This window comes from Tenebrio molitor, chromosome 1, assembly GCF_963966145.1.
Source record: "Tenebrio molitor chromosome 1, icTenMoli1.1, whole genome shotgun sequence".
NCBI classification, from domain to species: Eukaryota; Metazoa; Arthropoda; class Insecta; order Coleoptera; family Tenebrionidae; genus Tenebrio; species Tenebrio molitor.
In genome coordinates, this window is record NC_091046.1 from 16,848,922 (window position 1) to 16,865,612 (window position 16,691).

The 16,691-nt window shown below is 33.9% G+C and overlaps 1 long non-coding RNA gene across 1 annotated transcript in view; it reads right to left on the minus strand.

The window, feature by feature from the left end:
- Positions 1 to 744: 744 nt before the first annotated feature.
- Positions 745 to 16,691, minus strand: part of LOC138122237 (uncharacterized) — a 99,324-nt gene continuing 83,377 nt past the window's right edge. The window contains exon 2 of the long non-coding RNA XR_011156391.1: positions 745 to 2,653. This is a non-coding gene — a long non-coding RNA (uncharacterized lncRNA). The remainder of the gene's footprint in view (positions 2,654 to 16,691) is intronic.

A 16,691-nucleotide genomic window follows, 5' to 3' on the forward strand; every position in this document is an offset into this window, starting at 1 on the left:
AACATCGCTTATGAAAATGATACTTTCATCACTCAATTTAGTGAGGAAAATAGGCGCTTGCATCACTAGTGAGGAAAATTTATTTAACAATTTACTACATTAACAATCTACTACCTACTTATTAATATAAAAATTTAAAACACTGTTATTTGCATTAATTGAAACTCCAGATCCGGAAGATTCAAAAAATAGGGGTGTAAAATAATTACAAAGAAATTTAAAATATCATGTATTATTCTACAACCGTCAAAAAAACGCGACATTTATGCATCATTATCAAGTCGCCAAGTATGTCATTTTTTGATAGATCAAAAATAGTTGTCGAAAAGTTTGCTTGGATGGTTTAATATTTTTTTTCAATTATAATATAACAAGACCTCCTTTTTTTTCGGAAAATTTTGATCATATGACGAAAAGTTTGTTGCTTGGAGTAATTTTGCCTAAAGCAACAAACTTTGAGTCTAATATGTTCAAAATTTTCCGAAAAAAAAGGAGGTCGAGTTACATTCATCTAAACAAATTCCCGAATGAACAATTCAAACAAACATTCGGAACAACATCACAAAACGGATTAAAGGTTAGTTTATTCATCGTGGCACTTTTTTAAATCCATTTCGGAAAACGTCAAAATAATTTTCTGACATTTTGTTCATTAATTTGTGTTACCAACAAAACAAAAGCCTTGTCAACGTGGTTTTTTCTGACCATGACTAGATTTTTTCGCGATATTCAGCACACTATTTGTCACTTATAATTACACGAGAGCTTTTTTTTGTCGAAGTAAACTTGACATTCCAATGAGAATTTTGTTGCCTGGCAATTTAACGAAAAAAACTGCCTCTGAAAAAATTACGAGTCCGTAGGACTAAATAGATTTATTATTGTAACAAAATTTAATTTTCAATGAAATGACAATTCTTCATCAATACCAACCAAATGTCATTAAAATAAAAGTCACTATATAATTATTTTATATTTAAAAAAATTAAATTAACGAAGCCGAAATAGAAAAAATTGCATGTTACACAAGACACTTTGTCTCGTTCTTTTCGCGTTTGACAATAGACTGTCTTGTGCAACTCGTATAACAATAAAGTTAACTTAAAAAAATAATAAAGAAATTTACTATAAATACAATAATAAAAAAGTAAATATCAAATTAGATTTTCTCCAAAATAAATAGTATGTAATACAAAATAGACATTAACAGCAACCTAAAACATTCTTCTTGGTGAAATCGTGCAAATGCAATAATCCATTTTACCCAGGATTGTAAAATCTTGCCTGGCCTGGGGATTTCCGTTGGCGCTTTGGCAAATGCGACAAATAATGGTGGTCTTGTTAAAATCGCCTGCAGTGGAACCATGTAACTTGATAGAACGAAAATTTCTTTCCATTTCTTTCTATTTGCCGCAAACCAACCGTGTAACACCAATCGTGAGAATTCGGCACAACCGATGGTGAAAACGAACGCATAGAAATAGAAAGAGCTCTCTTGCGCACTCCTGCCTCTTTCCAATTGTCCATCTTTGTCGTTCACCAACTAAATGCATATATCGTTTTCTCTCAGACCTCAAGTCTTTCTCTGGGTGCAATAAACGGAGGCTGCAGAAATTACAGATGTTGATGAGGCGTCAATTCACCGACTAAATTTTGATACAATTCTTTGGTTAGTCGAAACAATTTTCGAAATTCCCGGTTGGGCAATTCGAATGGATCAAGTCTGCTTCGCAATGACATCAACAGTTACCAACATAAAATGATCAAAAATAATTATAAAAACCCATTAACAACCGGTGTAAATTGACGTTTTCAGTTTTTATCCTAAGGATAGTAGCGCACATGTTTCTTGACCCGAGCGATTCCGAACCGAGACAGAAAATGTGCTCGGTGGTCGGGCTTGGACATTTCTTTTCTTTTCTATCACCTTTCTATCTCTATCTCTATAAAGTTACATGGTTCCACTGCTATTCTGTATTCCAGAAAGCTTGATTTTAGAAAATTTAATTTCTACATTATACCGGGTGTTATAGAAGTCCACGTAATATCTAAATTTAATCACCAATATCATTTTTTCCCGAAAATATTCGATTAAAAAAAAAGCAATATACAACAAATGTTTATTTTAAAGAGTCTTACTGGTGATTAAATTTGTGGACATCCATAACATCCTGTATGTATGTATATTATAACAATATCATAATGATATATGTAATATAATAATACTGATCTACCAGATATCAACCACCAAACCTGGCCATAGGCACATTAGCACATTACACATAATAAAATAATATATGAGTTGCTATGAAATATATTATTGTGTAATGTCATATTGACGGCTATAATTATCATCTTTTGATCTTTTGATGTAGGTAACGTATAAAGTAGAAATACTTTTGAAATTTGGAAAAGGGAAGAACGATCACAGAGCAGTATTATGCTCAATTATTGGACAAATTTGACGAAACAATAATATGTTTCATATCAACTCATATATAATTTTTTTGTTCGACACTGTCAGAATTTGAGAATTTTCTCCTGTGTGAACGGATTTTGATAAATGTCACAACTTGTCAAAACGAAACGTCAAGCTAATTTTAAAGGTTTTAAGCGATTTGGAGCCTTTAAGGGGCTCGTCGAACAAAAAAACCTTGTATTCAACTCGTTCGTGTGTAAATTGGGCCTTTTTTAGCACTCGTGTGCCTTTACCACCAGGCGAGGTGGTGCAAGTAACACCGCCTCGCTTCAATTCTAGGCGATATATAGAAATATTGGAAGAAGTGTTGCTTCCGTCTGTGAGAACCATCTACCCCGAGGAAGAAATGGAGCAAATTGTTCTGGTGCAAGACAATTGCTCCATACATACTGCACGAATAGTTCAGGATTGGTTCGAAGATCATCCTGAACTCGTCGTTTTAATCTGGCCTTCAAAGTCGCCAGATCTGAACCCGATTGAAAATTTGTGGGGACAAATGGTTTTCAATTGGAATAATCCTCCAGAACGTGTACAATTCAGAACTGTGGCAGAGTTGGATGAAAACGTAACCAGAGTGTGGGAAAATATGCGAGGGCGGGACTATTGCCAGAATATGGTAGATGGTATGCGACAACGTCTTCAGGAATGCATAGATAATAGGGGATACTATACTCATTATTAAATATCTAGTGTGTTATTAAAAATAAAATTATGTTTTAAAATCCGCTTTTGGTGCTTTTATTTTCGATTATAAGAAAACAAGTAGTGTAACATACAAATAAATATGTTTCATTAAAATTTAAATGGCCTAGTTGTTGGCTATTTCTGTTATGCACGTTTTTGTTATTGATGTTATATGTATGTTGTTCACGTTGAGTTGACAATTTCAAGGTCAAATAATTTTATTTTTTGGCTCTGTAATTATGTTTTGTAAATAGTGACATGCAGGTAAACACCGTTCACGTTGAATTAAGCATTGCTAAATCGCATTATGTTGGTTAGCTGCATGTCACTATTTACAAAACATAATTACAGAGCCAAAAAATTAAATAATTTGACCTTGAAATGTTCAACTCAACGTGAACAAGGTTTAATCAATTTAAAAACCACCACTTGTTGAATTAAGTTGGTATAGTATATTAAAGTATAAGGGGATATTAAGTTCTTTAAAACACGCGCGATTTTTCGAGCACGACGCGCAGCCGGAGTGTTCGAAATAGAGCAAGTGTTTTAAAGACCAGTTATCCACGAATACTTTACGATATATATTTTTTTTAATGTTGAATGAGTTAACATTTAGACTTCACGTTTCTCCGGTCCTCTCGGGTTGGTGATGTTTCCATGGAAAACGCGCGATGTTGTCATGGAAAAGTTCGATTTATACACGCTCAGGCGTGTTTTAAATGAGCAAAATTGGTTACCAATAAAAAAAAATTACAATTACACTAAAGGTGCTAATGGTAACTTTGATATTACTAAGATGATCGATCTCTTTATTATGCCAAAAAGGCGATTATGTCACGAAACATATGCGACTGCCAAAAAATTTCAAACTGCCGCAAAAACAATGAAATCTTTTCAATAACACAAGATTACAACAATTCGAATTTTTATTTTCTGTTTTCATAAAGTATCATTGACACTCGTAACCAAACATTTCTATTTCCAAAAGTCAAAAATCAACTCTATGCATATAACATTACCGGTTGTATTTTCTAGGTAAAATGTTGGTGGTTTTTTACATGCATTTTTACAACAAATTGGCACAATTCGCATTACTTTAAAAAATGTGAAAGAGTTAGACCCCCTGCGCACTAGCAACCTTTGGGAAGCAACTATTTAATTACAAAAATTGAACACACATAACTAAACGTAACCTCGCGCACGGGCGATTTTTAAATCGAAATGAAACAAAAATTTTTTCAAAAAAATTTGTGGACAAGTCAATTTTAGTTTATAAAAATACATGTTTTAGTACCAAAGAAAATTCCAAGCAGTCATTTGTTTTCGAGTTATGACGTCATCGATAGTTTTTTTAAATGGAAAGCCCCTATTTTTTTTCTTGATTCTGATAGCCCTTTAATTGTCTAAATGACAGTATAAAAATTATGTTATCTTACATCAGAAAATTTTTGAGGAAAAAAATAAATTTGTAATGATGTAATGTAATGATAATTCCTGTGTAACAATCGAAAATTGATTAAGATCAATTAATATAAAGAAACGCAACAGAAATAGTGATAAATTGTGGCATTTAATTTTTAATTAAACATAGGTAGATACTTATTTGTATCTTACACTGCTTGTTTTCTTATTAGCAAAAATAAAAGCACTAAACCGGATTTTAAAACATTATTTTATTGAATAAAGCAAACCACATAAATTATATTCGTTATTAAATGTTGAAATTCACAATAAAAACACCGTTTAAATAAAAGACAAAAACTAATGGTACAGCCCTCGTATATCGAACTGTCTGAGAGATTAGATTTATGAGTTTATGACAGTGGTCAGATCCCTTTGTCGAAGTATGAATTGGTGATTATTTCCTTAGCGAGGGTAGGCTCGATTCTTTTGCAGGCGGCTGTACATGTTATATAAATCAGCAATTGTGCGTGATACCCGAACAATTATTCTGGATACAGTGGATACATGTATGCCGCAATAATCGGCAATAGATTGGAGATTGCCGCCAGTTGAGTAAAAACGAAGAGTAGTTAGTAATTGATTCATGGGAGAAACAGAATTATTACTGAAAAGATATAATTAATGAAAAATGTCACTTAAGTAAGTACCTTACATATCAGAAGGATACTCCAATCTTTCTTCAGTTATCACTAACAAGTTTAAACAACACTGCTTTGAAATCCGAAATCTTCTTCGGAAATTTACATTATCATAACTATCGAAATAATTATTTCGCACGTACACTTGTCGCGGCAAGCCATTAATTACATCAAAAACTTCAATATCGTCATTGTTATAATCATCTAAATCTTCCATGACATTTAGGACCTCCATTTAATAAAAAAAAAAATATTTAAACGTACCGAGTGACTATAAATGATTGAAAGAAAATAGTGGATTGGCAACACTGATGCAGTTGGTAGTGCAAGTCTTGTCGTGCATTATCTGTCAGTCATTTCTATTTAGGTTAGGTTAAGTCACGAAGTACATTGTCGATTTAGATTTTTTTGACGTTTGTTTCAATTTTAAAAATTACGTGTGTCATGCCAACGATGTCACCAACTAAAGATTTCAAATGTGTTACCAACATAACAAAATAATTTTCAATCATTTATAGTCACTCGGTATTAGTGGGAATGATAATCCGTGCGAATTCCTGGGATTAAAATAACTGACAGATAGTTGAAATGTCACTGTCACTTACATGTCGGTGCAAGGTATTTTGAAATTTAACCTTCGCTTAACTTAATCTAAACCCTTAACTATGGCTGGTGCAAACGGGCATAAATAATCCTAAGGCATTTTATGGACATCTGCGTAAACATCTCTCCTCCAGAGTCAGTGTCCTAATCGTTCATAATCTTAGCGGAATTCTGTGTGGTAGCAGCCTCGAAACTGCAAATGTTTTGGCAGGGGTTTTTGCATCAATGTTTAACACAAGTTTAAACAAATACATACCTACAATTATTCATCCTATTTTAAATGAAGTCAACAATTTACCTGTGAACTCTGCACCTGGCCCTGATGGTCTCACTTCTAAAACTATTAAGTTATTCTCCCAAAATTTGATTGGCCCTCTATGCAAAATCTTTCAGACATCGTTAACAAGTGACAAATTGCCCACACAATGGCTTGAAGCCGTTGTAACGCCAATATTCAAAAAGGGAGATAAGTGCAAGGCAGAAATCTACCGGCCCATTAGGCTAACATCTAGCACGTGCAAACTATTTGAGAAAGTGCTAGTTAGACAATTACTCGAATTACTACGAAATAAAAACGTTGTACCAATAAACCAACACGGGTTTATTCCTGGCCGTTCTGCCATAACAAACTTGCTTACCTCGTGTAACCAGTGGACCAAACTGCTGGACACAGGAAAAACTGTTGACATTGTCTACTTAGATTTTAGCAAAGCATTTGACAGAGTGCCACACTCTCTACTCCTACATAAACTCGAAAGATATGGCATCAATGGACATGTCCTGAACTGGATTGCGACATTTCTGTCCTCCAGAACGTTTGCAGTTAAAGTGGGTTCTGTGCTCTCAGACAAGAAACTCGTTATAAGTGGCGTGCCGCAGGGCGCGGTGCTTGGTCCGCTACTGTTCACTCTTTACACATCTGACTTGCTTGCCAGATTACAATGTCCTTTTGCAGCTTACGCAGATGACGTAAAAATCTTTAGATCATCCAATGAATGTAGAGATATTAACAAGCTACAAATTGACTGAATGGAGTGATCAGTGGTGTTTACCCTTGAATCCGGACAAATGTTCCGTCATGTATCTTGGTTTCAACAATCCAAAAAAATTATATCAACTTGTAAACCGAGACATCACTGCAGTTGAAAATCAAAATGATCTGGGCGTCCTCGTTAATAACAAGTTGAATTGGGGCAACCAGAGCGCCAGAGCCGCTAGAAGGTCTTCTGGGGTTTTTCACTCAATCAAAAGAGCTTTCTCTAAACCAAGTTGAACGATTAATCACTGTTGGGTGGTGATATTAGCCGTTCAAATGATATAGTCGTCTTTGTATAACTACTTAAAAACTTTATTGTATGACAAAATGTTGATGTACAAGTGTTAAGTACCAAGGATAGTGGTAGACTCTGGTTTTTACCGCTATATCCCGACTTAAATAAGGGTGGGTGATTTCACCCCTCTCACAAAGAAAGTAGGCAGGACTACCTGCTACAGTACCTGTTTCTAACAATAATGTTCAAAATTACATTATTTTGTACACAAGTCCTGAATTATGTTCAAGGTTATTTAAAATGTACAGTAGGCCCCACTTAGAGTATGCGATATCAGTTTGGAGACCCTATCATGTGAAGGATATACATACGCTTAACCGAGTACAACATGCAGTGACAAGATGACCGACAGGCTTTAAACATAAGCCCTACAGAGAGAGGTTAAAATTGTTACAATTGCCTGAATTTGAAGTCAGATTTGATAGAGCAGATATGATCCAGATATACAGGCTGATTCACGTAGCCCGTTCATTAGAAACTTTTTTATTTCCCAAAATCATATTAATATGAAAATTGGTAGTTGACTATAATCGACTATTCCAAGTTCAAATGAAAAATGTTCAAAATGGCGGCACTTCCGGAAATACCGGAAATCGATGCCACCTTTGTTTTTTTTAACAGAAAGGCCCCATTTTGACTTCACATTTCGATTATACGTTAACTTTTGAGTTTACGACGTCTTTTTGTCAATATTTATCTGTCATCGTTTATGACCTATGTTATCTTTTTTGCAAAAAAGTGAGGTCGCAGGGCTTCATTAAAAAATTTATAATTTCTGAACCATCAGAAATAAATAATTAATTTTTACTTTACTGACTTGCCAAAGATTTGGCCGCTTTTTTGCGCTATCAACGACATTTTTTTAATGTTTCATACGCCTACTGCAATTTTTTAAAATTGATAATCAAAAAATGTCGAAAACTTCATTTTTTTAAATGGCAACTACCATTTCTGATACTAGATATAAATGTAAAATTAAATTTTAAGGCCACTTTTATTAGCATTATGTATGCTTATTTGCAGCCGTTTAGGCGTAATTTCAATTTTTTGAATAAAATATTCTTTTTTATAAGCAATTGTTTTATTTGATAACAACAAAACAATAAAAAATAAGCAAATTAACAAAAAATATGTAAATGATTCATTGAAAATCGCACGACACTTAAAAATAGCCAATAGAAAAACAGAAATCGGTGTCGTTTCTATAACAATATAGAGATTTCCTGGAAATTTTTTGCAGCTAGCTAACCCAACATGAAATTAATAAGTGGAAACTTTTTCAGCCAATCAAAATCATTTATTTATTAAAAATCTCAATTTTTTTTCCGTTGTCAAGGATAATTCTGTTATACAACTTGATTTTTTTTGTCAAAAATTTATAATTCAAGAAGCATAATGTCCGTGTCGTTGCGATTTTCTTACCAAATATGCCCTCGTGCATTGATTAATATCCGGAAATTTTTTCGAATGCATTTCCAGAACGAATTAATTAGCCCGAGTGGAACACAAGGGCTAATTACATTTTGGAAATGCATGAGAAATAATCAATGCACTTGGGATATTATAAGTGAAAATATGTTTTTGTTAATTTGCTTATTTTTTATTATTTCGTTGTTATCTACTGTTTATTGCATGTGATTTTTGTATAAAAATTCAAATAAAGCAATTGTTTGATAAAAAAAAGAATATTTTACTCAAAAAATCGAAATTACGCCAAAACGGCTGGGATATACACAATTTTGAGGGATGTTTGTATCGTGTCAAACAGATTAATTTACGTAAATTAGACTCCAAATTAAGTGAGATGGAAATATTGGCGCAACCGTTGTGCGAGACAGTGTTTACCCCCCACCACTTTTCGTCACACAAAAAGGTTGCCGATCAGAATTTCAAACCCCTCCCCTCCCATTAAAAGTTTCACTTCAAAAAATCAATTATTTATTTCCGATGGTTCAAGAGTTATAAATTTGTTAATGAAGCCCTGCAACCTCGTTTTTTTTGCAAAAAAGATGACATAGGTTAAAAACAATGACAGATAAGTGTTGACAAAAAGACGTTCTAAACTCAGAATTTAACGTAGAATCGAAATATGAAGTCAAAATGAGGCCTTTCCATTTAATAAAATAAAGATGGCGTCGATTTCCGGTATTTCCGGAAGTGCCGCCATCTTGAAAATATTTCATTTGAACTTGGAGTAGTCGATTATAGTCAACTACCAATTTTCATATTAATATGATTTTGGGAAATCAAAAAGTTTCTAATGAACGGGCTACATGAATCAGCCTGTATAGATTAACACACAATATATGGCCAGGTGACACCTCGGAGTTCATAGACATGCAAACGGACCCCCGACTACGGGGACATCAATACAAGCTTAAGAAAGAGAAATTTAAGACATCTTCTCGACAATATTTCCTAACAAACCGCGTATTTGAAACCTGGAACAAATTAGATAACATAGTCGTTAACAGCGCTAATGTCTGTGCTTTTAAGAAGCAATATGACAAAACGCAGGAATAAATCAATACACAATTGTCCAATATACAGAATTATACAACCATTAAATTGCTAAATAGGTTTGCCTCAGCAACAATTTAAATCAATAATAATAATAATTAGAGCATAATTTCAGGGCAAAAATGTTGCTGCTTGAAGGGTATGTTTCAAATTTTACGTTAGATAGGTACTATTGCGGGCAAAAAAGAAAAAACGTCATTGTCTTGACTTTTAATGTGAAATAACCCTTATCTGATTCTAACCCTACTTTGAATTGATTGACGTTGTCATTAAGTGTACTGTAGGTTGTAGGGAACAGTGGCGGCTGGTTCAGGGAGGGCACACGGGCATTGCCCCCCCAATTCAAAAAGGGGAAAAACGGGAGAAACAAATATTATTCATTTTTTGAAATAAATTTATTATTTGTATATTGTATACCGATGTTCCTGTGTATTTGCGCTCACCTCAAAGTTTGATTGAACGAATTTGAACCGATGCGCTCACCTTATACATTTAATTCTTGTGTAGGGGCGAGCTCAGTGGAAACCCTGTCTGCCTTGCCATTTCTATACGCTTAAAACACAACCGCTAACATGTTATTTAATATGTGTCAACAACGCACATTCGGGCAAGAAGCTGGTCGGCCCGAGCCAATTAGAAAAGATTTAATGAACGAGAACAACTTCGAACTTCCACGACAATCGAATCGCTCTCAACGGTCGATTCATATGATTTTATCCGTTAGGTACTTTTGCTGCATTTGCATTTACAATAATTTCCTGATAATTGTACTTTAATTTAGAGTGCACGTGTGGTGATATAAAAGAGACAATCCTCTGCCTCTGCACGGCCTATAATAATAATAATAATAATAATAATAAAATAGAAACTTATTAGTGTAAAGTGTAAGTAAGGGTAGCACGTAGCAACAACAACAATGAATTCGGTTGTGTCCATTTTAAACCGTTGGGGCCCCCTCGTCCGAAATTGCCAATTCGAGAACAGCATTCTGTTAAAGGTAAAACCGTATCTCGAAATTTTAATTCTGATAAATAGGTATGTAGGTATGTACAAACATGCAGAATCGTTGTGTGGTTGTGATATGAGTAATTCTCTATTTTGTTTCGTGTGTTTATTAATGGAGACCAGTGATTTAGACCCAGTACGGGTACAGATCGGCGCGGCGTAACATTTAACTGAAAAAAAAACACTCTGTCAGTCATAAACATCTCTGTTGTTCCAATGAATTTGTTACTTTGGGTCACGTTACTCACGTAGATGTTCGAAATCAACTCAGTGGTGCTTACTACTTATCGTCTTCAGGTGCAAAAGCAGATTGAACAAGTTAAACAAAACATATATATTTTAGGAGAATTAATAGATTGAATAAAATTCTGTGAGGCTTTTGATTTAGCATTGAAGGAGAAAACAGACAGTAATAACCCACCTCTTGGATGGTGAGGAAAAGTGTGTGTGCCCTCCCTTCTGATTTGGTCACGAGCCGCCACTGGTAGGGAATGATTGTAAGTAAGCACGTAGTGAATATTTATTTAATGCAAAGTCCCAATCAAAATCTACCTTTATTAAAAGAAGAGGGCATTTGGAAAAGGAAAATAGGAGTAAGTATAAAATGAATTTTTTAAATGTCAGCTAGAATAATGTCAAAAAAAATTACAATAAAGCTTGAATTACATCGAATTTTTCAAAACTGACAGAAATTTGATGTCCCACTTTTTATGCTCCCAATCGTATTACCACAGTATAGACACAGTATAATAACCAGTAGCGACAGACAGTTTGATTTGCGAACGTAACCCTTATTGACTTTTACTACCCAAACCGTCACTTCTCAAACAGCGTGTGATATGAATAGACAACTCCTTATACATACAAATTCAGGCATATTTCAGAAAACAGAAAGTTTTAGTGGAGTTTACATTTATTAATCAGAGAATTCATAGTGATTTAGGGCTACCACCACAAATTTCAAACGAATTCAAACCATTTTCAAGGACTTTACTACCCAAACCGTCATTTAGACGTGTTCATAACGACCCAATGCTTTTCTTATGGACCTGTCATTTCGTGTCGCTACTGGTTATACTGTGGTATAGAGCTATAAGAATCAGTAGTTTCACTCGGCGGCGGCACCTTTTATCTTTCTGTCATCAAATTGAACTGCGCAACTCACCCACGAGTTGCCAGTGGCGTAGTCAATTCCAAATCATATGGGTAGATGTGAGAGTTAAAACTAGGCCGGAAATGAAAATGACATTAGAGGATTCAAATATTATTTTATATTTTATGAAGGGAATCAGTGGAAATATGGGAACACATAAATTAAACAATTTTTATATACAGATGCGTCGTAAAAAACGCCGCAAGTCATATCTCCGTTATTTATGACTCAATTTAAATAAAACAAAAACTGGAATAGTAGTAGTTTTTGGTTCGACGCTATCAGAATTTGAGAATTTTCTCATATGTGAATGGATTTTGATAAATGACACAACTTGTCAAAACGAAACGTGAACCTAATTTTAAAGATTTTAAACGATTTGGACCTTTTAAGGGGCTCGTCGAACCAAAAAACGTTGTATTCAACTCGTTCGTTCAATTTACACAGAAACTCGTCAAATAAACTACTACACTCACCGGCAGAAAAAGCGGAACACCATTATTATTTAAAAATCTATCGTCGCGGTATGTGGTTGCTCTTTTTCAATCAGTCTTTTGAAACCTTGTAACAGCTCTGTGACGACTAGCAAGAGGAGCCTCAATAGCATTAGCTGCATAACGGAAACAACAGTCTTCAACCAAAGCTACTGCTCTGGCAATATTTACACCAGCTAGAGGCATTTTTTTACGTTCTGCACTTAAATTCGAAGTTAACAACAATAAAAAAATTACAAAAGTTATAAATAGAGCGCGGATTCCTAGGTATTATGCCATTGATAATTCTTAATGGCACAGCGTTAAAACTTTGTATATATGACAAGAAGGTAAATTCAGAATCTAAAACGGCATTATCAAAGGCTATTGCAGGTCGTAAATCACCAGTTGTCGCGTGTAATTCAGATCCGCATTGGCCCATCAATATTTAGTGCATCACGTCTTATTATTTTATAGATTACACCCCTGTTTGATGAGGCACCGCTTGCGACCGGCTTTCTCTGTGAACCAATTTTATGACTTCCCATGTCATTTTTTTGTTCCATACAAATAAAACTCCCGACGCAATTCTGGGAAAACTTGTGAAGTTCATGCCGCCGCCCTTCCCGGATTGGATAGAAATTCACCTGTTATTTTTTTTTGTTTTACTGGAACATTGCGGAAGATCATTTCTTAGTTTAGTGTTTATTTGGTTCTTTATCTGGTAACATACCTCGAGCGTATTTTTAGTGTGTACGTTGGTGTTTTGCGTGTACCTACTTTTTGAAAAATGCCCAAAGCTAAACCTTCCGTCGACGATTGGATACGAGGTCACTCCGAATTAAGATATGAAAACTGCAAATTAATTTGTCAAGTGTGCCTCAAAACGGTAAGATTTTTGGATTAGATCTGAAAATTATTTTGCCAATGTATTATTTTGTAGATCAATTGTGAAAAGAAATACAATATAATGCAGCATCTTAAAACTACAATTCATAAAGAAAATTTGAAAAAATTAAAAAGTGGAAGTAAACAACAGACCATTGCCCAGTCGTTAGCTTGTAGCTCAGTAACAGATGAACAAGAATTTTACTTTGATTTATGTAATTCGATGGTATCTTCTAATATACCTCTAACAAAACTAAATAACAATGTATTTAAAAGTTTTTTACAAAAATACACTGGCAGACATGTTCCTGCAGAATCAACCCTTCGCAAAAGCTATGTCGACTTAGTTTACAAAAATGTAATCGAAGAAATAAAGAAGATAATTGCAAATAATTATATATGGTTCTGTGTAGATGAAACCACAGATTCTTGTGGACGATACATAGCTCATTTAATGATTGGAGTATTGGATGAAAATTGTGCATCAAAAGCGTTTTTAATTAGTTCTAAGCAGTTAGAACAAACTAACAACAATACTGTTACTCGATTCATCAATGAAGGATTAACAAACTTCTTTTTGCCAAACCCTGTACCAAACAAGAAAATATTGCTGATGCTTTCCGACGCTGCTGCCTATATGGTGAAAACATATTCCAATTTAAAAATCTTTTATGAAAATTTAACCCACTGCACTTGTCTAGCACACGGGCTCAATCGTGTGGCGGAAACTATTAGGATGCAGTTTCCACTGGTAAATACTTTAATCAGTGCTGGAAAGAAAATTTTCTTAAAGGCTCCCTTGAGAGTTCAAATATTTCGAGAAAAAATGCCAAACGTACCACTTCCCCCTGAACCCATTTTAACAAGGTGGGGTACATGGCTGGCTGCTGCTTGTTATTATGCCGATCATTTTGATTCCTTCAAGGAAATTGTGTTAGAATTTTCACCATCCACTTCTGAAGCAGTTACAAAATGTCAAAAAGTCTTAAAAAATGAAACAGTCAAAAAAAACTTGGCATTTATCAAGACTAACTACAGTTTCATTGTCGAAGCCATAAAAAAGCTGGAATCGAGGGATCTTCCTTTGGTAGAATCGGTTGAAATAATAAAAAATTTTGAAAAAGAAGTTGCAAAAGTAAGAGGACCTTTTGGTTTTGCTGTTTCAAAAAAAATGAATGAAGTTTTAACTAAGAATGAAGGATTCATGATTTTGAAAAAAATATCAAAAGTCATAAAAGGAGACATTCTTGAAAATCTGACGATAGATGTACCTATTAATATTATTCCGAAATTTAAAAACGCTCCCATTACTAGTGTGGAGGTCGAACGAAGTTTTTCTTTCTTCAAAAATGTTCTTACCGACAGAAGAATGGGATTTTCAGTTGAAAATTTAGAAAAACACCTGATTATTAGTTCATTTAGAAATGATTCTGCATAAAGTGAATAGGTAGAAAAGTGTCTTTTTTAGATCTGTCACTCTATGCTTTAGTGTTTTTAGCAATTGTTTTATTTTATGTTTGAGTTAATTTTAGTTTTGAGATAATAAACAAGTAAATATTTAATATATCAATTTATTCATTGAGTTTTGAACTAATTATTTACTGTAACCTTTGAGCTTATTTTAAAATTTTATGCCATTTTTTATGCTTATTTTCTAAAATTTTTATGCTTATTTAAGCGCTTATTTTGTGTTTTTTTATGCTTATTAATCCGCGCTCTAGTTATAAAAACCTAACCAGGTTGCTTGATTATTATAAAAATGGTAAATTTAAGAAAAGAAGGTTTTAAAACAAAAAATTTGTTTTTATGCGAAATTGCTAATAAAATAGCCTATGCTAATGTTCAAGGTTATGTTTGCTATCATCGCCTCCTGGTCAAAATACATCAAAATAGGTATTATGGGAATAATTTGTTGTTGACTAATTAGTGTTCCGTTTTTTTGCCGGTGAGTGTATTATTTGACGAGTTTGTATGTAAATTGGGTCTTTTTTGGGCCATTTTAAAACGCGAGTGAAACGAGTTTACGACAGTTGTCAACGGAAACAAAAGACAACAGGATCAATACTTGACTGTGTTTTGAATAAAAACGGCAACATTGCTAAAAAATTCTTGAGAATTGGGATTGTTTTGAGCATATCTGTTTAATTTTCACCATAACAAGTGCACTAACATTAGGGGAGAACAAGGAGGGTTGATATGGCTAACACAAAATCTCACATAACTTGATACGAAATCAAAATAAAAATTAAAAAAAAAGTTGTGTGATAGTTTATACAGTATGTCCCCGGATAAGTGAAACGACTCTTTTAAAAGATAAAAAAAATTCGATTTAAATTTTCACTTTTTTGGGTTTAGCCCTGCTTGGTTAATTTTTAACAGGATTTTAGTTTTGAAAAGTCAAGTATGTATGCCTTAGAAATTTTCAAAAAACCTATTTTTCTGTAGAGTAAAGTGCCTTTTATGTGGTAAATACGACAAAAAGTTATTAAGAAAAGTTGTTTAGAATCAACATCTAGGCCTTTAGACAAAATTTCAAAATCATCGGCCAACTATGATTTTTATTTTTTTTTTCCTTTTAATCTAGTTTTAATTTACGTTTATTTAATTATAACTTATTAGTGTGAAGCCAGTAACTTGTAGTAATAATCTAAGTGTGAATTTGTTTTTACTCATAATAAGAGAACTGTTAAAAATAAAATTTTTGAATTGTGAAATAAACATTAAAAGATGAAAAATCATAGTTGGCCGAAGATTTTGAAATTTGGTATCCCTATACTAAATTTCAAAATCATCAGCCAACTATCATGTTGATTCTAAACAACTTTCCTTAATAACTTTTTGTCGTATTTGTCACATAAATAGGTAGTTATTTCGGTGTGGCCGGATCGCGGCCATGGTCATACTAGAGAACTACTTCTACTTAGACAATGGTCATACTTACCCTGTACATGGATGGCCGTTTTGCGGCGGATTTGAAATTGTACCTGAAAAGGTAGGGGCCGGATTGCCGCCGGTCGGCGAAATTACTATGCATCTTTTTATTTAATCCTAAGACGTCTATTACTTAGCATAAAAGCCCTGTTATAAATATCTAGCTTTTCAAAACTATGGTTAGTCTTATATCGGGTGTTTCTTTAAATTTCACCTCACAGTAGGCGTGTAAAACGTAAGATTTAAACAGCTAATCCGTGATCCGTAACCTGTAGAGTGCGTTCACAACCGACTCTTCAACACCTACTATGAGGTGAAAAAAAAAAACGATATTAGTTAACCACCCAAGTGGGGAAGTGAAGATGGAAGTGATATTTAGTAAACGTGGTGAAGAGTTCATTCTTTTAGAGTCTTTTAAATACATACTCTGAAAAAAGTACTACCAAACAAGGTGTGAACTGGTGTTGCACATTGAAGAGCTGCAATTTCAAAATCTATGTAAACGCAAGTCGAAAAGTTTTA